The sequence below is a fragment of the Protopterus annectens genome, chromosome 12.part0 (assembly GCF_019279795.1).
Source record: "Protopterus annectens isolate FY-2018-M chromosome 12.part0, PAN1.0, whole genome shotgun sequence".
NCBI classification, from domain to species: Eukaryota; Metazoa; Chordata; order Ceratodontiformes; family Protopteridae; genus Protopterus; species Protopterus annectens.
The window spans coordinates 1,070,285,406-1,070,312,044 of NC_056746.1; positions in this window are offsets into that span (position 1 = coordinate 1,070,285,406).

Consider the following 26,639-nt stretch of genomic DNA (forward strand, 5'->3'; position numbering starts at 1 on the left):
CATGGCTGTTGCTGTGCTATATGCAGGTGTGCTTAGTAAATGTGAGTTACAGCCCTAAGGATAGAATTTATGATGACAAATGAACATTTTCCCATTAATCTTGATTTAATGTGTCATTGCTTATTTTAATTGGCTACAACAGAAGGTTATCAAGCAGTTCAATGTATTTATTTGTAGGTTCAGTCCATTCTTTTATGACAGCTTGCATTTTAGATGTACATAACTGGCTGAGTACCTTTACTGAATAATTAATATTATTAAGAACACTCTAAAATAGTTCAGCCCAATGACGTGAAGGCAGAAACCTTGAATGGGAATTTATGAAGCATTTTACTTCTGATCTGTTCACTTCCACTCATTAAAACTTTGATGTATTTTCACCATAACCACCTTTTAAAACAACCCTAGTACAGTGAACTAAAGCTTATAGATGGCATCTGGGCATCTTTCTATCAAGTAACCACATACAATTCAATATTTATTACAAGACAAACTAACAATCAGCTTCTTTGACAGATTTTATCACATTTCTTACAGACTCCTTTATTTGTAGGAATGTGCTTTGTTTGAGTCATTTGGTTTTCTATAACAACTATCCATTAACTAAAGAGCTAGGGCCTTATTTAAACAGAATGGTTTAGAAATATGTAAGAACAATGTTATATAAGTTAAATTTAGATACAGTTAAAGCATCTAACAGTATGCCGGAAACCTAGCAACATACTCTCAGCTGTTTCTTCTCTTTATATTCTGCAAAGGTTGTTTTTAGTAATATTGTTCTATCATCATAGAATTTGATTTGCAAACAGTACTCCCATTTGAAACATTAACTTCGGTGGTGGTGCTGCAGTAGTGTTGTCACCTCACAGTAAGACGTTGTTCTGTTCGATTCTCAGCTAGAGCATCTTATGTGTGGAGACATGCGTGAATGGTTGTACCTTCGTTGAAGGTTGTGTGTCAGGGCCGGCAACTCGGCACGTAAAAAATCTCCTGCCAATCATTAGCGGACCGGAGTTCTGCTGTGGCAACTCCTAACCGGGAAAAGCCGAAAGACACAACAACAACAACTCCCATTTGAAATATTAATTAAGTAGAATGATAGCATTGTGTAAGGCTTCTGAATGCATGTTTGTTTGTTTTTTTTTTTTGGTTATTTAAACTAACTGAACTTCATGTGGTCATTCAGTATATCTCCAAAGTAAAATGAAAATATACAGATCAAAGAGCATTGACAGTGGCATGAATGATAATATCAGGTTTAACAGCAAGAGCATAATAATAAAAAAGTAATAATAAAAATGTGCATATAATGCATATTATTTTGCTCACAACTCTCTGAAGGACTGCACCCCAGGAAATGTTTGTTGTATTTGTATTATTTTGTTTGCATGTATAACAATAATGCACAGTAGAGAAAAGTCCTGTCTTTCAGTTGCATTTGGCAGATAACTGAATTATTTAGTCACAAAGTGCATTGACATGTATTGTAAAATTCAAACCCACCTGTACATGATTATTTTTACCTTATGATGGGCATTTTATCACCATGGGTTAAGGCTATTGGCTGCTCTCAGATTATTTTGTAGCCTCAGGTTTGCATCATCCAATCTGGCTTGTTGCTTTGGAACACTACCTGGGTTTCATGATTTCCGGACATTATTGTGACTGAGCTCATCAATGAAGTTTTAAGACTACTAGTTTCTCTGTTTTTATATTTTTTCCTCAACACTCGTGGTGGCGAGGTTGGAACTAGACGGATTCCTGTGCTTGTTCAGTTTTTATGTTTTCATCTTCCAATCTCTGTTGGCTTACTTTGTGACTCTGTGCAGGTTAATAAACTTGCCAAGTACTTCTTAATTTTTGAAGGTGCAACTTGATTGTTATTCTTATACCAAAGTAATAAAATAATGTCTAGTAAACAAATACAATAACATTACATGTGTATACATTGCTAGACTTGATTACCACCATTTAAAGTATTTCTAGTACATTTTTTCAGAGTATAGTGTTGCTCATGTAAACAAACAGACTGTTTCTCATTCTAATAGTGTCCAGTATTTAGACCACTTAGAACTGTGCGATAAATCTTGATGCCTTTCTCTGAATCATCCTTGGACTCCCATACCTTCTTATTGCAACACTCAGGACTACACGTTTCATGCTTTGGAACTTCTTTCCCCTGCATCTTACTTTAATAAATACCTTGTATGTCCTTACAGGTCATACCTTTCACTTGTAGAGAGAAGCAGTGAGCTGTAATGGTCCCCGTCAGCGAGCAAAGATCTTCAGTTGGACTAGACAAGGATGTTGTGCCATAAGGAGACGGAGGCACCAACATTAACTAGCAGAAATATATGTTCTTCTCTGTCATCTTAATTCCTAGCATATGGCAGCACTGCTAATATGTTACAGTCACACCTAACTGATTAACCAGTAGTACATGCCTGAGAGTGGGTAATTATAGTAATAATCACAGCAGTCTCATGGGTGATACTGTTTTACCCATTATAGCTGGGTGTGGGCTGGTTATAATGGCAATAATCGTCAGCAGTCTCATTGCTCATGCTGTTTTATCCATAATGGTGTGGAATAGTTTATTACAGCAATAATCACCACTGGTCTCATTGGTTCTGCTGTTTCACCCATTATAGCTCAGGGGACAGGTTATTATGTAATAATCACAACATGTCTCATGGGTTATGCTGTTTTACCCCTTAAGTCTAGTGCTTGTTACTACATTAATAATCATTACTAATCTCATCAGTCACACTGTTTCACCATTTATAGCTAGAAGTGTGCGAGTTATAATAGCAATAATCACCACCAGTCTCATTGGTCATGCTGTTTTATTCATTATAGCTCAGGGGACAGGTCATTATGTAATAATCACAACATGTCTCATGGGTTATGCTGTTTTACCCCTTAAGTCTAGGGCTTGTTACTACATTAATAATCATTACTAATCTCATCAGTCACACTGTTTCACCATTTATAGCTAGAAGTGTGCGAGTTATAATAGCAATAATCACCACCGGTCTCGTTGGTCATGCTGTTTTATTCATTATGGCTAGTGGGCAGCTTATAATTGCAATTAACAACAGCACTCTTATGGATTATGCTGATTCACCCATTATGGCTCTGGGAACAAGTTATTTATTACACAATAATTGCCACCAGTTTCATGGATTATGCTGTTTTGTCCATTAAAGCTGGGGCAGGTTACTCCAATAATAATCACCACTAAACTCATCAGTCACACAATTTTACCCATTACATCTGGTGGTGGGCAGATTATAATAGCAATAATCACCACCAGTCTCACTGGCCATGCTGTTTTACCCATTATGGCTCGAATGTTGGTTATAACAGCAATAATCACCTCCAGTCTCTTTGGTTATGCTGGTATACCCATTTTAGCTAGGGAGCAGGTTATAATACCAATAATCACCACCCATTGGCCATGCTGTTTTACCCATTATGGCTGAGATGTTGGTTATAACAGCAATAATCACCTCCATCTTTGGTTATGCTGGTATACCGATTATAGCTAGGGGGCAGGTTATAATACCAATAATCACCATCAGTCCCATTAGCCATGCTGCTTTACCCATTATAGTTCGGGGAAAATGTTATTATACAATTTGGCCACCAGTTTCATTGATTATTCTGTTTCACCTATTATGACTCAGGGGGCAGGTTATTATAGCAACAACCGATGACTGGGTGTAATATATTAAAGATTTACCCATGGTTGGTGTGGTTTAATCACAAGGGTAAAGCCCGGGTGATTAAATAAAGGCAACTGTGGACAAATTTTCAATAAATCACACCCAGGAGTTGGTTATTGCTATTTTACAGTGACATTATTTAATAAAGTAATTACTTAATTTTCTTAAATAACATCTTTGTATAATGGCGCTGTCATGTTCTTCTGTGTCGTTTCCATATTCTGCCACTTTGTTGATGTGCTGTGCATGCGTATGGGACTTACATTCCCATGCTTATGCAGTGCATCAATGCTTTGGAAACAAGTAACACAGAAAGGAAGATCTCCATTGCTTTATTTATTTATTTTTAATAAATAAATTGTGAAATCTGGATAGTTTAGAGGTAGAAGACAGGGGAAATACAAGGAAAGTCAGGTAGATTTCTTTTGTTTTGTGTAACATACCTGATTTTCCTTGTATTTCCTCTGCCCTCTGTATGTACTTCTCAACCTCTTAGCTTAAGAAAACTGCAAAGCCTTTACATATATTAATAGAAGAAAGTCGGATGACTGGACTTTTTCTATTGGTATATGCTCGATTTACAATGGGTACATTGGATGGGCTGACCAATCAGCATGCACGTTTTTGAAGTTAATGAGCTGCCATTGTATAATATATAGTAATCACCACCAGTTTCATGGATTATGCTGTTTTGCTCGTTAAGGTTGGAGGAGGTTACTACAGTAATAATCACCACTAATCTCATCAGTCATACTGTTTTATCCATTATAGCTGGGGTGGACAAGTTATAATAACAATAATAACCACAGCTCTTGTTGGTTATCATGGATTATCCATTATGGCTAGGGGGCAGTTTATAACAGCAATAATCACCTCCAGTATTTTTGGTTATGTGGGTTTACCTATTATGGTAAGGGGGCATGCTATAATAACAGTAATCACCACCAGTCTCATTGGTTATGCTGGTTTACCCATTATGGTTTGGGGACCAGTTATAATAGCAATAATCACCACCAGTCTCATTGGTTATGCTGGTTTACTCGTTATGGTTTTGGGACCAGTTATAATAGCAATAATCACCTCCAGTATCTTTGGTTATGTGGGTTTACCTATTACTGCAAGGGGGCAGGCTATAATAGTAACCACCACCAGTCTCATTGGATATGCTGGTTTACCCATTATAGGACCTATTTATTTATGAGGGCTTGCTTAACAGGTAAACAACTGTAAAATTCAGTTGGAATGATATTGCTAGTGTGCCTGGTTGTGATTATTACATCTGGTACTTAGCACAGAGGATTATGGCTATGAGGTGTTAACAGGTTGCTTTCTTTGGTCCAGGGTTTAATTCTCTGAGCCTCCATTTGCATACTGTGTAATTACCCAGTGCTTCCAGGCTGAGTCTAAAAAAGTTTCATACAGATGAGAGCTCTATTCTGATTAACATATAAATGAATTACTATTATAGAATGTTTGCTACTTAAAAAAACTGTTTTATAATAGATTTTATTGCTTGTATAGTCTAGCTCCACTTTTGAGTCACTGCAGTGACTTTAAGATACTTACTGCCCATATGTACACTCATATAGATAAGTGCAGTTGGACAGTCAATACAGGATTGCATTCTGTGTCTTTGGCAGTGTCATTGCTTTGTTTGACACAGATCCTTATCAGTAGTGTGACACCAAATACTGTCAGTCTGGCTCCTTGAAAATGAATCCTAAATTCCTTAAAATACAATAAATTACAAAATTTGCTGCTAGACACTAAAAGTCTTCCAACTAATTATGTATTAATTTTGAGACATATGTACTTCAGAGAAGGGGGAAGACTTTGAAGTACTGTAGTACTTGTGTTAGCATACATCCCCCATAATGACATTTAAAGTTTTACTACTTCAAGATATGCAGTAAATATTCTCCAACTTTCAAGAACTTTCCCTTTGCATCTTTGACACTTGTTCACATTCAAATTGTTTTATTAGCATTATAAATGAAAGGTACAAGTTCTTGTAGAATTCTTCATAAAGCTCTTCATTCTTGCTGTACAAGTACATTCATTTATTGCAGTTTCATTTTAGAATCTCAACAGCACACTAAAAATGGATATGTTGTGTTTTAAAATATAATTATCTAACTGGATCTATTGATGGTGGATTTCATCCTAACTGTGAAACAATGGATCACTTTTGTGTCCATTGTATGAATACTGAAGTGGTCGTTAGTATTGGCCAAGGTTATCTTTACACACACACACACACACACACACACACACACACACACACACACACACACACACACACACACACACACACACAGACACACACACACACACACACACACACACACACATATATATATATATATATATATATATATATATATATATATATATATATATATATATATTTTTTTTTTTTTTTTTTTTTGAGTTTGCAGGATCAACCCAGTGGCTCCCCTTCCCACATCCTTCATTAGGATTACAATTTTTCAGCCCATTTGTTTCCCACTGAAGATGAGAGTCAGGTATTAGTGAGTGGGCCAATTTACTGCGTCTGTGGATTGCCCTATCCCCACACCTCCTCAGCAACTTATGTGCGCCATGATAGCTGATCTTGGGAGGAGGTGTGCATGCATGCTTCCACACATGCCCTCCCCCATTAAACATCTCACCTCTGTGCAGTGGGGGTACACTATATTCCTTGCTGTGGGCAGTAGTACACCTGCACTCACTGATGCAGCAAGCTGTACCGACTGCCAATCCCTCCAGGATGCACAAGTTGCTAGTTGGTATCTTCTCCAGCTTGAACCCGCCAGCACCCATGCCATTAGCCAAACATGGGTCAGCTAGGGTGCAGTCAGGACCTTATTCTCTGCAGAATGGGGTTTGAATGAACTATATGCATCACTTAGCATATATACTGCTGTCCACAACTCATTCTTGATGAGTTTGAGGTGGAAACGCCCAGCCTATTTTTGGAAGATTAGATGAGCCCTGGACAGACACACGGAATATGCAGGATTCACACAAGCATTGGCCGGAGGTGTGGATTGAATCTTGTACCTTGTGCATGGGAGCTGAAGACCTTAACAATAATGCCAACTGTGTGAGCATCTTGAGAAGAACATCTTAGGCAAAGGTGCGGAAGAAAAGCACTGTCAGTATTAGATTTGTCAGTCACTGATCCAGGATATGAATGCTGTGGGAGGGCATAATAAGTTTCTACATCAGATATGAAGATGAGTTACTTATATGATACCCTAGCACACCCCGTCAGGGTGCATGTTCTCTACCTCATAGTTTTACCTCTTGTCTGCTACAGACTGCTTTCAGTCACAACAAGCCAACACAGTGGATTCTGCCAATGGACTTGTCATGGGATGTGATCCTTGTTAGTCACAGTCTTCTACAGTATGTGGCTACCATGTTCACCTGCCATGACCCAACTTATTGTAGTAGGGCAATAGTGTTGCATTGTGTTTCCATCTGTTCAACTGACAATGATTGTGCCCTTCCCACCCCTATCCTGTGCAGATATGCTAATATCTAAATCACATTGTGTTCAGTCCATACACTACCCTGCATAGCCTGGGTACGATGTCACATGGATCATTTTGGTATGTGTTGTTTGTATCATGGTCCAGAGATGTGGACCAGAAAACATGTCTTTGCCAGTGCTCTTCTGAGTTTGCCTCTGCCTCAGCTGTGGTACTGCTGCTGCTGCCATTGCCTGTTCCTCCCTAGCTCTCTACCATGCCCTTCTGCTGCTACTATAATTGGTATGAAAGGCTCTGCAGTGATGTTTACCTACTGCTGCATTTATTTGCACAATGTCATGTTGTGTAGCATGACACACACAGAAAAGATCTTGCTGTATATGTCTGAACTGTAGTGCAGTGCCCCTCCTGAGGTGTCTTGACATTGGAAGCATCCCTTCAGTGGTCTGATTATATGTTCCACTGCATTTCACATATTTGCATGGGATGTGTTTAAGGCCATTTCCTTCATGGACTTAGAGTTGCATATCAGGTTCTTTAACCAGGGCTCTAGAGCATATCCTGCATCAACAGCACCACAAAACACACAGCATAGTGTATGTGATTTATTTTATTTTTTTATTTATTTATCATTTGTTGACAGGGAAAGTCCAACTAGGCAGAGCCTATTTTCATCGGAAGCCCAGCGAGAAATGCTTCAGATGCATGTCTTTTGATTGTGGGAGGAAGCCGGAGTACCCAGAGGAAACCCATGCGAATGCGGGGAGAACATGCAAACTCTGCACAGAAGGCACCCCAGCTGAGAATCAAACCAGAGAACCTCTTGCTGTGAGATGACAACATTAACCACTGCACCATTGTGCCCCTCAGTGATCTCCTTGCTGCTTGCATGGTACTGGTGTTTAGAAAACCCTCTATCTAGCATGTGTGTATAGCTACCAAGCAGATAACACTGAGACAAGTCCTCTTGATGGAGCAGTTGGTAAAGGTGAGACACATGCCACATATGTGAATCATTTTACCTACCCATGTGGCACATTGACATATTATAAGTAATAACCCTGGCATTTCAAACTATCTGGCAGTTTAGAGAGTGGAAGCCCTTCTCTTTTATGTATTGTAGGCCCTCTGTACCAAGTAGGAACTTGATAGCAAGTGGTTCATAGGATCATAGGATCATTGGAAGTTACTAGGCTATTTGCCCTGAGGCCCCTATAAGCCTAGCCAAGAGTTTAGCCCATGTATAGACAAATCAGCACCCGATGCCCCTGTCCAACAGGGACACAGGTGGAATTCCAGGGATGTATTTTCTATTTCCCATCCAGTTATCCAGGTTGTGCTTAAGAAGGGGTAAAGAGGTACTCTGCTTGAAGTGGAGTTGGAGTCTATTCCACAAATGGGGGAGTCTATGGGACACAAATCTGTCCTGCCAACGAGTCTTATTTGATGTCACAGACCAGGTTGAGGCTGTGTGTGTGGGTTACTCGAGCGGAGCTTGACTTGCGGTTATTCAGCAGTCCCATCAAGGCAGGATCTGAGATCACCTTGTATGCCAGACAGAGGTCAACATTGAGGAGTCTGTATGAAACAGAGTAGAGGGATAGGGCTTTTAGCCTATCTGTATATGGTAGATTTTTGAGGCCCTGGATTCTCCTGGTGAGGAACCTCTGTGGTCTCTCCAGCTGCTGCATATGCTTTGTGAGGTACATGCCGAAAGGGAGGTTGTACTCAATAATGGGCCTTATAAGGTAAGACTACAGGGATGCTATGACCTCCTTGTCCCTGAATGAGATACCCTTACTTATGAGGTGGGCGATGTAGAAAGCTTTCCGTACAATGGAAGCAACATGGTGATCAAAAGTCAGGTTGCTATCAATCTGGGTGCCCAAATCCCATGTCTGACTGCGTGCTTAGGACATTGTTATTAATGTGAAAATTTTTGAGGATGTCACTCTCCCCAAAGGGGATGATTTTGCATTTTTTTGTATTCAGCTTGAGGCCATGTTTCTGGCACCAGTCATTTGTTTGGACGAGACCCTCTTGAAGGATGTCTATGTCACTAGGGGAATTGGTGACTGCACCCAGCTTGCAGTCATCTGCAAACTTGGTCAGCCATAACCCACTGGCTTTGGCTTGCACCTCAGAAAACTATATCCCAAATAACAGAGGCCCCAAGATGGAACCCTGGGGTATGTCACTTGACACAAGTCTACTGCTTGAGGTGGCTTCCCCTACTTTGATTAGGTGGGTTCTATTTGTGAGCCAGTTAGCTACCCATCTGGTAACATATGGATTGATGCCTAGTTGAGAGAGCTTATCTATTATGCCTGAATAGGATCGAAGGCTTTGGTCAGGTCAAGGTAGGCAGAGTGCACTGCCTTCCCCTTGTCCATGGCTTTGGTGACTGTCTCAAAAAAGTTGACTAAATTTAACAGACATGAACTCCCTTTGACGAAGCCAAACTGTGTGGGATCGAGTGTTTGGAGGTTGCCAATGTCCTTTTTAATGAGGTCCATGATAATCCATTTCATGGCCTTGCAGATCAGGCTAGTTAGGCTGACGGGTTTATAATTTCCTGGATCAGTGGAAACTCCACCTTTGTGTAAAGGGATGACAGTGACTGTCTTCCACTCAGCTGGGACAAAGCTGGTACTCAGGCTTTGATTGAATAGGACGCCTAATGGTGCTGCAAGTTCCTGCCTGAGTTCATGTTGGATGCAGCCTGGGATGTTATCGGGTCCCATGGAGGCTCTATTTTTTACCTTTGAGAGAGCAGTGATAACCTGATCTCTAAATATAAGGGGAAGGGGGCAAGTATTGGTTATGTCCTGATTTACTGATGGGGGGACAGGGGGGTGAAATTTTCACTGAATCTGTCAGCTAGCAAGTTTGCTATATCTACAGCATTTATATATGTGATGTCCTTAATCACCAGTTCTGAACAGATCTGGGTGCTACCTTTGAGATTACGGATGTATGTGAAGAAGGCCTTATGATTGTCTCTAGTAGATGTGGCCAATTTGGACTTGAAGTTTGCTTTTGAGAATTTCACTAGTTACCTTATTTGCTTGTTTAGGCTAAGGAGAGATTGCTTCCAATTGGTCACCAGCTCCTTCTTGGTCCTGGACAGCAATTTTTTTCTTTTGTTATAGACATTATTTATTGCAGATGTCCACCAGACAGGTTTACTCTTCCTTGCGGAGGATGATTTAATCCTGTCAGGTATTCCTGATTCCATGCATCTATATAAATGTTCATATAGTAATTTGATATAGTTTTGGATACTGGTGCCAATTCCTAGGCCGGGGGAGGGGGCTGAGAACCAGATATACTCCTCCAAATATTATAGCATTATATCGAAAAATGGATTTGTGAGACTGATGCCTGCGGTATGCATAAAATGTTCCCCATAGGTTCCTGGAAGGTTTCTGTAGCAAAGATAGTTAAGGCTTCACAAATTATTCTATTTTACTTTACTTTATTTGTTCACAGGAGCAGAACACTGATCTCCATGGACCTTTTTCAGACTCACTCTGGAAGCACTGTCTGGTTAAGTGACTTTCTCACAATCACACAGTTACGCAAATGGAGGTTGAGGGAATCAAACCCTGGACCACATGGAGAAGCTTATTAACTCATAGCCTTAATCCTCTATAGCAACTGCTGAAATTAGGTACTCAGCACATCCTTCTTGATTCCACATGTGGGAGACCCAGTTCATACAGGTCTCTTACTGTGTCCCTGTCCACTTGGAGACGGTCTACAATCTATTGGTCTGCGAACTGATGGTACATGAGGTGTTGTCTTTTCCTTCTCCAATGGTATGGATTGACACAACTTACAATATTTCAGGCAGTAGCTTTGATGGAGTTTCATTGCACATGCTGCTGTGCTGTCACTGCTTGTATTTCCAGCAAAGCTCCTGTTGCACTCTGTGAACTACAGTGTTCAAAAATTGGTTATGTGCCATCACACCATGTTGCCTTTTTAGAGTCAATCTGCCATTTTGGATTCCTTCACTTGCAGAATATTTGTGGCACATGTACACAGGTTTCATCCTTTCCACTCCATTATTCACTCACTAGCACATGCTGCATTGCATGGTTATTTTAGTCATTTTTTAGCCATGTGCCTTTGAGTCATCCACACCCTATGTCTGGCCACTAACCCCACTGATTTGCTCACACAATACACTAACCATCTATGAATTCCAGCTTTTGTTTATGAGCAATGTGCACCATGTTGCATGTGTGTGCGTGTGTGTGTGTGTGTGTGTGTGTGTGTGTGTGTGTGTGTGTGTGTGTGTGTGTGACTGTTTTCTTGCTTGTGTTTGTGAGTGAGTGAATTAATTTGAAGAAAAGCCTGCTAATGGTGAACAGACAGCAATAAATCTGTCTATAACTGAGTGCATACATGTGTAGTGAGCTTGTCAAGACAGCCCTAATAAAAGCGACATTTCTTTTCATGCCTCCTTATTTAAATATAGCAATTTCAAGGATGCAAAAGCATTGTGAAGACAGACAGTTTATGTTGAGGCATCATTGTACCATGGCCAGTGATTACACTTTTCATCTCCAGTAAATATATTGGGTACATATCTGGCTTCCATTTGTTACATACATTTTTGTACTCTTGCTCCCTGCATGTTTATAGTTTGTTCTGAGTATCCTGGCTTCTTCTCTAATACATACTGTTTAGACTGATAGGGCATGTTTACAAATTGTCCCCAGGTTTGCATTCGACTTGCACATATGAAGGAGACTTGAACTCAAAGGGATTTATTGAGATATACAAAGCAAAACAAATGCTTTTCTAATAACAATCAGTGTTAGCTGAAATGAAAAACAAATCTCCAGATGTCTAATTACATGCTATGGTATGATCTTTTGCCTTTCAACTTTAAAAGCAACTTTGTTTTCCATGTCCACCTCACATTTATTGAGCAATTGAAGTTTGTGTTGATAAGAGTACCATACCAAAATGGATGATCACACTTAACATTAAGATCAGTTATTCAAAGTGCATGCAATGGCCACAATCAGCTTCCTGGTCATTAAAGATGAAGCCTTTTTCAGACTGTAAAACTGCAGACACTTGATTATATTGCAGATTTCATTCACTTCAGAAGCCTTTCTGCAGCAATGACTGAATTGTTGGTCAATTAGGTTTTTGAGAGTGCCTGAAGAAGGAATTTTAAAATGCCCCACAAACATTTGTTTACCTTATTGCTCAAAATATGTCAGATGATTGTAGTCGCTGAATGTGATTTTCTTGCAACTAGGAAAAAAATACTTTTTGTAGGTTGGTTAAGATACTAGAACATGTATAGTTAGAAAGCGAAACTCAAGACTCCCTGCTGACTGCAGCCATTTGTTGTTACCTAAGTCAAAGAACCAGCCAAGACATGTATCCATAATGCTTATAGAGAGCTATGTCCTCCAAGGACTACATGGTCTTAAATACCTATCACTTGCAGAGTTAACATATAGTTGCACTTTATTTACTATGAGGGAAGCCAACATGGACTATTAACAGAGAGAACCCAAAGTATACGAAAATTACCATACAGATCATGTGCATTGACCTGAATATTCCAAATAACACAAACTTGATTTTAATTCTCTTTTGCTACATCAGACCTTCTAATTTTTCGGTGCTTCTGGGTCATCCCATGAAACAAGCTTCAGCTTTGGCTGACTTTCTGGGTTCAGCAGTTCAAACCTCTGCATGTAGCTCAAGTGCATTTCTCATGTGCTGTTTAACTTCATAAAGTAAAAGAAAATTGAAACCAGAGTAATGTGCAGTGATATAGAAAACTCCTTTGTTATTTAGAAAGAAGAAATCAAAACACAGCTTCACAAATCAAGTTCACAATAGGCTTCTCAATCCAAAATAAACCAATGTATTTTGAAGAGTTATACAGTGAATTTCAGGGAGGTGAAATAAGTACCAAAACAACATTTACTAGCAATGAAATGAAAACAAAAGATTCTTTCAGCTTGAAACTGAGTTTCTGTTTTCTCATGTACTTCCCACCTGCTTGCAGTAAAATTGTTTTGAAAAGACAAATGTCATAAAGATTTAAATTACCTGCTGTATCCTCACAGATGTTATCTTATTTTGCCATGGCAACCATCAAGTTAATTATCTGTCTTGTCACAACTGATTTTTAAGAATCTAAGTGCATTTCATTATCTGATGATGGATTCCAGTATACAGTTGTATGACACAGTATACAAACTGGAATTAGCCATTACATTACTAGCTTTAATAATCACTGATGTAAAAACTTTGAAATGGTTGCTGCAAACTACTGTGCTATAATATCAAAAGATTCTAAGTGGACACATTTAAAACTGTGTCATTTCATGAGAATACCTCATGCATGACAACATTACATGGCTTCTTAGTTGCACTTTAGGGTTTGGGGTCTGTAACTAACTCCTTTGTTTTCCAAAATACTATTCATGTTACTCAAATGTTGATTCATACAGAATATAATATCAAAGGTAAGGGCATATTGAGCTAACAAATAACTTCAAGAAGTTTCTAAAGCTGTGGTGGGAGGGTTACAGGACACAACACAGCTGGTTCCAATTTTTGCAAATCTACAGAGAATTATTCTAAACAGCTGGCATGCAGGTAATGTCTACCAGACACTTCAGGAATGTTGAATGTGATTACTGACTCTGGGAGGTACCTACCAGACATACAACCAGTGGCTAGCAGGCAGGCCAGGAAAGGCTGGACCTCTTCTAAGTGGTGTTGTGATATATTGCTAATGGCATTAACCCCATAACATCCAGTAGGTGGGAGATATTACTGTGGTTTTCAAGGAGAACCTTCAGAATTATATGTCATCCTGTGGGAAGCATAAAATACTTTCCTTGCAAGCAGTCAGGCAGTGAAGATGGATGCAAATCATGTCACAAATGGCAGTTTAATAGTATTGTTTGGAATAAGCTGCAATTACTAACAAAGTACAAATATATGATTTGTAACACTGGATGAATATAATTAAAACGTGCTCCTTTAAAGAAAGGTGCAATGAATTTAGTCTGCCATTAGGTTATATGGCTCCCACTTGCACTGAAGTCCCATGATCCTATATAAAACATGTCTACATTTATAACAATGCAGCAGGCTCAGTTATGTCTTTTCAAGTGTTACAATTAGTTATAGTTTTGAAAATGCAAATCAGCAGCAGTACCTTCGCAGAATAAACTACAAATATTGCTTCTTTACTTAATCATATCCTATATATATATATATATATATATATATATATACACACATATATGTGTGTGTATGTATATATGTGTGTGTGTTTTGTGTGTGTGTGTGTGTGTGTGTGTGTGTGTGTGTGTGTGTGTGTGTGTGTGTGTGCGCGCGCACGCTAATGATGGGCTATTAACAAATATTCAGGTAAATATGAAGGCTGCAGATCAAGTCACAATATTAAACAAACAAGGATGCAACATGGAAGAATAACAATACGTAAAACAGAGGTGAAGAGAAGTTACTTCCAACACACACAGTAGAAATGCAAACTAATGATTAGAAAAACACTAAAATTACAAGAGGAAGTGTATTTTGTCAGATATGAGGATAGGGACTTGGTAAGGAATAGCAACAACACAATGAAATTCTCTTTCAGTTTGTTGAGCATGCAGTAGACACCCATGGTATGAGAGAAAGAGAGAGAGAGAGACAGAGACAGACGGAGAGGCAGAGGGGGACAAAAACAAAGAGAGGCAGTGAGAGAAAGAGAGGCATGACAGAAAGGTGTCCATGATCTTCGGAGGAGAAGGATATTATAAGGAGAAGTTATGCTTTGATTTTAGATGTGTCTTAAACCATAAGTTGCCTGTTGTTTTTTTGCCTATTTATATTATTTACTGCACTTTTTTATTGCCTGCTGCCTACTTTTATACTGTATTTATTTAGTATGTACAAAACTACATAGTTGTACTACAATTGTCTGCATTACTGTGCCTGTTAAATCAAATTTTATTGCTGTTTTCACTGTTTACAAAGCTTTTTTGTTAGTTTCACTGTTTAAATAACTGGTCTGTTAACTGTTTAAAACATTCTTTAGTGCCTCCTTGCTGATTTTCTGCCATTTTAAACATGTTTTATTGTCTCACTGCTAATTTTCTGCTGTTTTAAACATTCTCTAGTGTTTTCCCATTGAAACTATGGTAGCTAGTAGCTGTAGTATAGTCCAGATACAGGCTTGCTGCTTCTAGAACTGTTTGTAGTGCTTTGTTTGTTCTGAGTATGGTATTTTAAAGTTTTATTTCAAGTTCTTAGCTTCTGGTATTTGGGCCCTGCATTTGAGCACATTTCTGCTTATTTGTACTGAGCAGAATTGAGGTAGGCTACGAGTCAACTCTGAGCTGAGATACCAGATGACTAGAGGCTTCTGAGCTTCTAAAAAAACATAAGTTGCCTGTTTTTTGTTTATTTATACTATTTACTGCACATTTTTATTGCCTGCTGCCTACTTTTATACTGTATTTATTTATTTACATTGTACTAAACTACACTGTTGTATTGCAATTGTCTGCTTTACTGTGCCTGATAAATCAAATTTTATTGCTGTTTTCATTGTGTACAAAGCTTTTTTGTTAGTTTCACTATTTCTTAAGTTATTTACTGGTATTTTCCCTGTTTTTAAGCTAGCTGTTCTGCTTGTTCTGGTTTACCCATCAAGCAGTGGTTAAATAACTGATCTGTTGACTATTTAAAACATTCTTTAGAGCCTCCTTGCTGATTTTCTGCTGTTTTAAACTTTTTTTAGTGACTCGCTGCTATTTTTCAACTGTTTTAAACATTCTCTAATGTTTTCCCACTGAAACTAGGGTAGCTAGTAGCTGTAGCATAGTCCAAATACAGGCTTGCTGCTTCTGGAACTGTTTGTATTGGTTTGTTTGTTATGAGCAAGTTTTCCAGGCCATCTTGGATTGGAAGGGGCCTATCTGCACCTTTGTGTGAAAATTGTACTGATTGGGACCTGTCTAGTAAACGGAAGCTGGTCTAGGGCTTGGAATAAGCATCCTAATTTGTCCTTTTGAATCTTTTTAAAGTTTTTTCAAGTTCTTAGCTTCTGGTAAGTAGGCCCTGCATTTGAGCAGGTTTCTGCATGTTTGCACATTGCACAGCACTGCACACTGATGAGCAGTTGTGCACCAAAGCCGGACAGTTAAATTCAACAAATTTTTGCTAAAACCTAGGAAGAAATATTCATCCACTGAGCTCCTCTGTGATTGATTCTGAATAGCCACCCCTATTGACAACAGTCTTCAACCTAGCATTATGGACAGTTGACTACCCTTGTTTCTCCAGCCAACCTTCTTGACTTGGGTCTCTTGATGCAATGTAGCATTTGTCTCATGTACACAGACAACCATCTACTAATAACACACTCTAGTACGGAGTGCAAAAGATGTATTTACACCACAAATCTAGAATCTATGCTCTGTCTCACTCAAAACAGCAACATGGAGAGAAGGTTGTGTACTCACCCACCACTACATATGCTCATAGTACCACTACTCATACACATACCACTACTCACACACAAAAAAATGCATCAAACACATAAATCCATATATGTGGAGGTTCTCTCAAAAAACTTACTGAAACACCAGAGACCTCCAAAACACAATACTGCTACAACTAACATAGTCCTCACAGCACCCATGACACATCACAACACCAGTGTCTCACCCACCAGTAAGGTGAAACATTTATAAATCAAATTTTCTTGTCATCGGAGTCTCAATAGTGAGACATATGGATGTCCCACTCACCAGGCTGGACAAGGAGAAATTCACGGTCAGGTGTCTGTCTGGTATCAGGATTCATCAGATCAAGCATGCACTCAGGTCTCTCAGCAACAGGTATCATTATGACTGTGTCATAGTTCAACTTGGTGTGAATTACCTGAGATGTACCTCACTGGACTATATGAAGAGAGACATAATTGAGCTCTTTGAGTATGTGTCCCCAGCAAACATTCTGGATCTGGTCCTCACTAACATGTCAAACAGATGCACTGATGCAACTGTCAGATCCTCATTAGTTAAATCTGACCACAAATCAGTCACCTTAAGCTGGCACTAACACCACAACTCACAAAGAGTGAAATCAGACTAAAAAAACTTCACCAAGGCAAACTATACCCTCCTAGGTGAAGGTATAAATACATTCCAAGCCCCACCTCAAACTGGAAGTGGTAACTACACTGAAGCTTACACTAATGCCCTGTAAAATCACTTCCATAAGTGTATAAACTTGGCCATTCCAGAAAGAATCAAAACCCGAGCCCCAAGTAAGAACAAGCTGCCATGGTGAACATCCAACGTCAACAAACTTTACAATAAATGCAAAAAAGTTGCTGTCCAAGAAAACAAAGGCTAGGCCCCAACAATGGAAAAGCACCCTCCTCAGCCTCAACAGGAAAATAAAGCAACTTGTCAAATCCTCCAAGGGCTCCTTTGAGAGAAAGTTAGCAAGTACAGCCAAGGATAACCATAAGGCCTTTTACAGCTATGTACATAACCTAAAGGGTATGACCCAAGAACTAGTGGTCAATGGTATCACACACACTGGCCCCACAGAGATAGCAAACCTGCTAGCAGATAGGTTTGGTGAAAATATCACTCTCTCATCCCCTCCTAACTTACAACAAACCTTCCCCCAGTCTCCCTCCCACCCTCCATATCTGAAGAGTGGGTCCTCAAAGCATTGTCCAAGGCAAAAACACAGCCTCTATGGGACCAGACAACATCCCAGGCTGTCTTCTAAACAGGCCAAAGCATGAACTAGCATCATCACTAAGTACCCTTTTCAATCATAGCCTAACCACAGGCTTTGTTCCTACAGAATGGAGAACAGCAATAGTTTTCCCCTCCACAATGGTGGCCTAGTAACAGACCCAAAGAATTACAGACCCATAAGCCTGACCAGTCTCATCTGTAAGGCCAAGGAACATATCATTATGGACCTCATAAATAAAGACATAGGTGGCCTCCATACCCTGGATCCTACCCAATTCAGCTTCGTGAAGGGCGGTTCCTGCCTGTTAAATCTGGTAGATTTCTTTGAAAATGTGACCAAGGTCATTGAGGAGGGCAAATCTGTGCACACAGCATACCTCAACCTGGCAAAGGCTTTCAATACAATCCCACATTCAGGCATTACTGATAAACTTAGCAAACTGAATGTAAACCACTTCATTTTAAGATGTGTTGCCAAATGGCTCACAAACCAGACATACTATCAAAGTGGGTGACTACACATCAACAACAGGTCTGTTACCAGTAGGGTGCCACAGCAGTCAGTGCTGGACCCCCTACTGTTTGGTATATACTTTTCAGATGTTCAGGTCAAAACTAAGGGGTTGTGACTGACCAAGTTTGCAGATGAATGCAAACTAGGTGCAATCATTGACTCCTCAACTGATGTCAGCATACTCCAGGAGGGTCTCACTCAGACCAACGACTGGTGTATTAGTCATGGTCTCAAACTGAATGCAAAGAAATGCATCATCATTCCCTTCGGCACAAAAAATATCCCCTCACACTATCAAATCAACAATACTACCCTAAGTACCCATGAAGTGGTAAGGGACCTGGGATCACATCATAAGTGTGACCTTAGCTTTGATCATCATGTATCTACTGTAGTAAGGAAAGCTTTCCACATAGCACACTTGATTAGTAAAGGCATTGCCTCAAGAGCAAAAGACGTTATAAGCGCCCTATACTCAACACTTATCCAGCCCACAATTGATTATAACACCCTGTTTGGCTTGTATCATACTAAGCACCTACAACAATTAGAGAGACCTCAGAGGTTTCTAACAAAGAAGATCAAGGGGTTCCAGCATGTGCCTTACACAGACTGCCTCAAGTCCCTGTCACTGTACTCCATATCATATAGACTTCTTAGGGGAGACTTATGGCTGGCCTACAGAGCAATCTAAGACCCAAACCTAATGAACTTGCCGGCTGCATATCCATAAATCAAATGGGAATAGGGCTGCCCATTCCATGGATCTAAATATGGCCTGTGACTTAAATAGGACCTGATGGAGGGACAGATTTATCTCCCAATGACTGCCACATCTTTAGAACAGGCTACCAATTCATGTGAAACAGAGCACCTCTATGACACTGTTCAAGAGGAACCTGGATGAGTGGATGGAGTATTGTAATGTTTTTACCAGGGATAGAACCCACAACCCTCTTGGACATGGACAGTCATCACTAGATACAATCTTGGGTATTGACTAGCATTTCTATGGTATTACAATGGGATGAAATGTCTAGGTTTAAAATGACCTTTGGGTTGCTAGCCTAAATAGCCTAGTAATCTCCTATGATCCTATGATCCATAAGATTAATGGATGTAGGCCTGGGTGTTTAACAGTATGAAAGAATACCTGGCTAAAAAAAGTGAGAGTGTAGTCAGCAAGCATATTCTGGGGTTGGTATATGTTGCAGATGGTAGTCAAAACTAACTCCTTATCATCTTTTGATGCTGCATAATATTGTCTCACTAACAAATAAACAAACAAATAAAAATGCACTGTATGGTTAGGAAACTAAAGTGATATATGTGAAACAGCTCTAATGTGGTGCTTGTGACACAGTGTTGATAGACATAAACATACATGTTCCCAATGGACTTAAAAATTTAGTGAAAAGCATAACCTTCATTTTCTCCTGACTAATTATTTCTGTGTCTTCTGGAGTGCTGCTGTGACAAAAGACATTAGCAATTGCCACCACATTTTATCAAGTTTTTTTCCTTACTGAAGTATTTAATGTAAAGATCAAAAAACTGAACAAGCACAGGAATCCGTCTCGTTCCAACCTCACCACCACAGGTGTTGAGGAAAAAAATAAAAAACAGAGAAACTAATAGTCTTAAAATGTCATTAATGAGCTCAGTCACAATAATGTCTGGAAATCATGAAACCCACGTAGTGTTCCAAAGCAACAGGCCTTTATTCTTCGCAGAGAAGTGATCATCAGTAACAAAAAATCAGAATCATTATAACAATGTTAAACATATCAGCATTTATATACTTAGATGTAGGTGTGGAAAATATACATATTCTTTTAATTTTAAACCAGCCTATTCATGGCAAACAATATAAACAGAGCTGTAACAGCTCATTTTAAAACAGCAAGTGGATGGTGCAGCAGTTAGTATTGTCGCCTCACAGCAAGAGGTCCTCTGGTTTGATTCTCAGCTGGGGTGCCTTCTGTGTGGCATCTACATTTCTTCCCTGCATTTATGTGGGTTTATCTCTGGGTAGTCCGATTTCCTCCCACATTACAATGACACACATTTGGAAAGTTTCTCCCTGGGCCTCTGCTGAAAATTGGCTCATTGCAAGGCAGACCTTCCCGGTAAACAAATGTTAAATAAATAAATGAACTACTCACCCCCACGCACTACTATTGATTAGATCAAACTAAATCCTAGTTAAGGAAAACATTACCTATCTATTTGCAACCCACATTCCAAGATCAGGTATTAAGAAAAGCATAACATATACATACAAAATCACTTTTGGCTGACTAATGCTATAAAGCCTTCATCAGGTCTGTGACAAGAACTAAAATCAAGAAAAACACGTAGCTATCTAACCATAAACATAACTAGAACACTATGAATATAAAAATACATCTGTCTAATAATATCTAGAAAATATCCATCCATGTTTATTAGTGTGCATAAAAAAAACTGTTGTTAGCAGCTCTGAAAAAAATGTCAGTGCTTTGAAAAAAAAACTGTCATGACAGTTTTCATGTTTACAGCTCCCCAAAATTTATACCATGCCACTATTACCATGTAGATTGGTATTATTCCTCCATTTACCATACTGGTGGATACTCATGCACACACCTGCACACTTTTATACATTACTAGTTTACTTTATCCATTGTTTTCTGTATTTTTTCTACTAGTTTTCATTATATAAACATATTTATGTGGTTGTAAACATGAAAACTGTCATGACAGTTTTTTTTGCACAGAAATGCCATTTTTAATGATGATTTCTAAGAGATCCCTCAAATCGTATCTATTTCAGCTTGCCTTCATTCGCTATATTTATTCTTATTTTCCACAGCAGTTCTTGTATTGTTGACCATATAATTCCTAGTCACTGTTATATTCTATTTCTAACTTTAACACTGCACAATAAAGCAAAATGAAACAATAATACATTAAAATAAATGTAAATACAAAGCAAAAAGTTAAATTACAGACACTTTGCTAAACATGGGATTGACAGGTTATTTAAAGATGAACTTTTGTCTCTTTTTATAAAGTAATGTCTGATCAAGCTCTGTTCAAAACTCTGTGCCTAGAACATACCACTAGGAAGCTAACACCGTTTCAACAAACCTATTTCTAAAAATAAATATCAATATCGCAATCAGATTTGACATACATTAAACAATGCCATTCAAGATTATTAAATAAGCTTTCCCTCAGAACATGTGAGTAGTTAACATCTTTAAAAATAATCATTGGGGGGGAATTTGATAAAGCCTACATGGTCTTGTTTTCCATGTAGGCATTGTGCCATGCTGCTTACACGAAAGTAAGCAGGTTTTAGAATCAGTAAACACAGTTGGGCGGTGCGCACGCACACACCAACACTGAAATATCTGTGGCATGCAAATCACTTCACAAGCAGATGAATTCCATGGAAATGAGTCAGGCAGAGTCATCCAGCAAGCAGATATGCATCTCTGCAGATCCTGTGTCAGTGTCCACAGTGTACACAGAAAAATTCTGTGTACAGGAATGTAGACAGACAAAAGGCCTGTAAAATGTAGGTAGGTAGACAGAAATGGCATGGCACATACAAACATGAGTGAAACTATCTACCATGTGTCTGAAAAATAAGAGAAATAAGTTAAAATAATATTTTTTAATAATCTGTGCATATTTGCATGGTGCACTGCAGTGCGCAAACATGCCTCATAAAACAAAAAAAAAAGCAAAAAAAAAATTGGAAAAAACAAAAGTAATATTATGTGAAAGAAATGTATTACAGGACCCTGCATGGAGTATCTGCAATGGTGTATTGATGCTGTTGCTAACATGGTAGGGCTTTGAACCGTGTTGTTTTGAGGGTCTGAACACGGATCCCTATGCAAATGAGGAGGAGTTACTGAATAGCACAAATGGGTATCCATGTCCATATATCCCCTCCGTGTAGGTACAGAGCCATGTTGGTGTTCACAAAAGTGGTAGCTGACATCAAGGGAGGGTGTATCCAATAACTTCTAAGCTGATTTGAGCTTAGCTGTGCCTCTTTGTGTGGCATGCCACCATACTGAGCATGGGAGTCTGGGTGTGTGTGTACACTAAGTGCTAAGCTTTGTTTACCTACGGGGCACACGTTTCCACATGTTTGTGAGTTGCACTGCCGTGCTGAGCCTGGAAAGAATTGGGGCATGTACACTAAGTGCTAAGCTCTGTTTACCTATGGAGAACCCGTTTGCATGGCAAGCTGCAGTGCTGAGTGTATCTAAAAGCAATGGATATTAATTAGGTTTGACCCCAGCCACAGTGCTGAGTGTATCTAAAAGGCAATGACATATTAATTAGGTTTGACCCCTGTTTAATTTGTTTGACCCCTGTTTAACTTAAACTAGGGCCATTAAATTATGTTAATGATATACTAGGCAGGTGCAATGCATCATATGTAGCCAATCACACAGGCAGCACCTACAGTAGAGCACTATAAAGTATGCATACACCCTACAATCTAATTTTTGCCCCATACTCTACATCATTGGAATACAGGCTTGGAAATTTTAACTGAAAGAATGTGATGAGCTGTTGCAGGTCTGCTACATCTGTATGTGCTAGATGTTGAAGTCAATGCTGCTGCTTCTGACAATAGGCCTAGGCAGATAAGGAGAAGAGTGTTCAGGCCCAGGGTAACCTTCCAGGAGCTACATATGCTGGAGATTGTAGAGCACTACAGGGTGGACAGGGACATACTACAAGAATTTACTGAGCTCTGCCGCCCTCAACTCAGACCCAGAGCCAACAGAGGGAACCCATCCCAGTGGAAACAAAGGTTTGCGTAGCCCTTGTATGTTGTGCAACACAAGCCTAGTTTGTGTAATCCACAAGTACTGTGCCTGTAATCTCATATACAACAGACGTAACCTGTGGCATGTGTGATAAGTACTGTGAGCTATAATGCATAAGATCAGATAGGTAGGGGTTCTAATCCCACTCCAGCCAACTTGATGTGTGTCTATACATATCCCCCTGCAGCAGAAGAGACATGCTCTCATGGGCTATCCACCTGCAATGGTTATACACTTTTTGGCCCTGTAACTAGCTGCTGGCTTCCAAACTGGCCTCTACAAGGCCTGACGACATCATCCACCTTAAGATTGCCAGCTGAGAGTCTAACATCAGATAAAAGATGTGGTGTGTGTGATAAGTACTGTGAGCTATTATGTATAAGACCAGATAGGAAGGGGTTCTAATCTAATGTTGCCCAACTTGGTGCATGTGTATATCCATATGGCATATGTATAATAACCTTTGTAACTTAGACATAGGTAGGGGTTAGTATTATTTTATTTGTAGCAAGTGATGTGGCCCTCCCAAATGACTGACCGCAACAAGGGGTGCTGATATCAACAAGCATTATATGTTCTAAACTGATAGTAGTAGCAGACATGAGGTGTGTTGCGTGCATCGGGTACAGTGATCTGTAGTGTGTACCAGTACATAGGTAAGTGTTGTAATCTACATACAGCCAACTTGCACTATGTGTGTACCTTGAGTGTCCTGTATGCAGTGAATGGAAGTGGTGCTAGCCTGAATGTGGCCATGTTTGTGTGTGAGGCTGTTACAGCATTTTACATGTTATGGAGCTATAGGACATGTGAACTTAACTAGCATAATGACCATACAGCCGTCATAATCAGAGACATCTTTATACCCCTTGTTACAGGATCAGCACATATTGCCCCAGTCCAAGAAAGACACAGGCAGATGCCGTGTGCTGAGATGACGGTCACCCAGCCAGTCATACAGATGGCATGTGCTGAGGTGCACTGAGGTGCTCTGTGTACCATTAGGCAGTGTCTGTTTCAAGGGTGTGTTTAAGTCTGCTAGACAAATGTCTCCCACAAGCATGTAGTACTAGCACCACATAGAATGGCAAATGTCCTTACAGTGAGTCATCCATCTACTATGCTTCCTACAGATAGGTAGCATATGCAGTCCATCAGGGACACAATCTGCCTTGTATGCAAGGCACAGACCACCTCTGAGTAGTCTATATGCCACAGGCAGCAGTGACACTCATTGCAGACAATCAGCAGTGAGCACATACTGTAGATGTGAAGTGACGTTGTGAGGGACCATACTGCTGTGTGCAAGTGCCAGTACAGCTTGGAAAGGTATATCAACAAATGGCCATTGCACTCAGATATTGGCATGCTGAGGGAAGAGTATGTAGAGGTTATGAGTATGTCACCTACTGCTGACTGTGGTCTCAGCTATGCCGTATGATTCCTGCCATACCACTGAAGTGACATGGTGATCTGAGGCACATTAGGAGTAAACTTGTGTGGCCAGGTCCATGTGACCACTTTTCACCCCTGAGTATGTACATCACATGTTGGGACTGATGTGCTACTAACCAGGGGCAATACTGTAGTGTCTGCACACTGAGCACAATTGAGCCATTACACATGAAGGTATGGACACACAGTACTGTACCCTTTGACAGTCACTGTTTGTTAGGATGTGTGGATGCATTCACTGTTGTACCACCTATACTAACAGGTTTTGGGTGTAAATCTCAGACTGTCACTACTATACTGAATGTGGCAGCCAGCACACCTATCATTGTGTGCAATGGCACCCTTACCATGTCACCACACAAGCATATCATACAACTGGAGCAGCCAAACAGGTACCATGGTACATCAATACACATTGTAGAGAACATATCCTGTGGAGTCCATGTCACGACCGTACAAATGTAGTCCATCTCTTAAATGCTTTGAAGGGGATGTGTATGTCCCCATAGATGGAGGTGTCAGATCCCACTGTGTACCTCTCACATTGCCATGACAGGAATAACATGTCTCATATGTTCTACACACTTACAACATCAGTGTGGTATACATAATTCATACTGGGGAGACTCCTATGTAACACAGACAGTACACCTCCCATGCATGTAAAGCATACATCTGCTGTGACACACATCATGTACAGGTTACACAATGGGATGCAGAACACGACAAGCATAAGTGATGTTGGTCAATTGTCTGAACTGGACACAGGATATTTGCAGGTGGGTCAGCTCCATCACCACAGCTTGTAGATGTGTAAGTTCCTAAAACCCAGGTGACATGTATCAAGGGTAGCAGACCTTATCACAAATTATGAATGCACTAGTACGCTGACTGCCACCATTGTCCTTGTTAGACTGTTATACACATATGAACCTACGGAGGCATGCACTTATACTGTTTTACCTTGCTGAAGCCATATTTCTGCTGTGCTGCCATGCCATCCTATGCCACTTTATTGCTGCCATGTGTCCATAGGCTATCCCCTCAGACTCCTGGAACAGAAACATACACAGGTCCGTGACAGACCTATCATTGTATCACAATACTGCCAGTACAACATCATACAGATAAGGTACACAAAAGTATGTTGCATACTCATGACACATGCTAGCATACAGTATCTATTGGTAACCGATACTGCATTACACAAGTACATGTCAAGTAATATAGTCACCCTCTGAATCAGACACATAGTGTCATTTCCCTGCATCGATGGAAAGGATGACAGGGATGTGGCACAGGTATCATCACTTGCACAGTGTGTTGTGTGGGGGGTGCTGGAGGCCTAGGCTGGCCCAAACTGTTTACAGCATGTGTGTGAGTCAGGAAGGGGAGCATGATAGATGGATCATGGAGAGGTGCTGTGTGTGTCTGTAGGTGACATGCATGTGACAGTGGTGTGTGAGTGTGTGCATGTACATAGTCAAGATCAGTGCTAGCCCTACACATTTTTATGTTGGACAGTTGTGGACCATACATGGTAGTGTTGATAGTTCACCATCTCAGGCCCTGAACACAGAAACTGGATCTGCCAGGAATTGCACTGACACAACCAAGCCCAAGGTCAGATGCAGTGCTAGTACTTGACGGTGACTGCTGTCTGCTGGGACCATGTCCTCCAAGGGACTGCCCAGGACCAATAGCTCATGGCTTGCCACATCATGGTGTGGCCATCACACTCCCCCCTGTAGCACTGGATGTACTTCCACTATGGGAGTGTGACTGTGCACGACCACGTGGACTCTCAGCAGATGGTATTG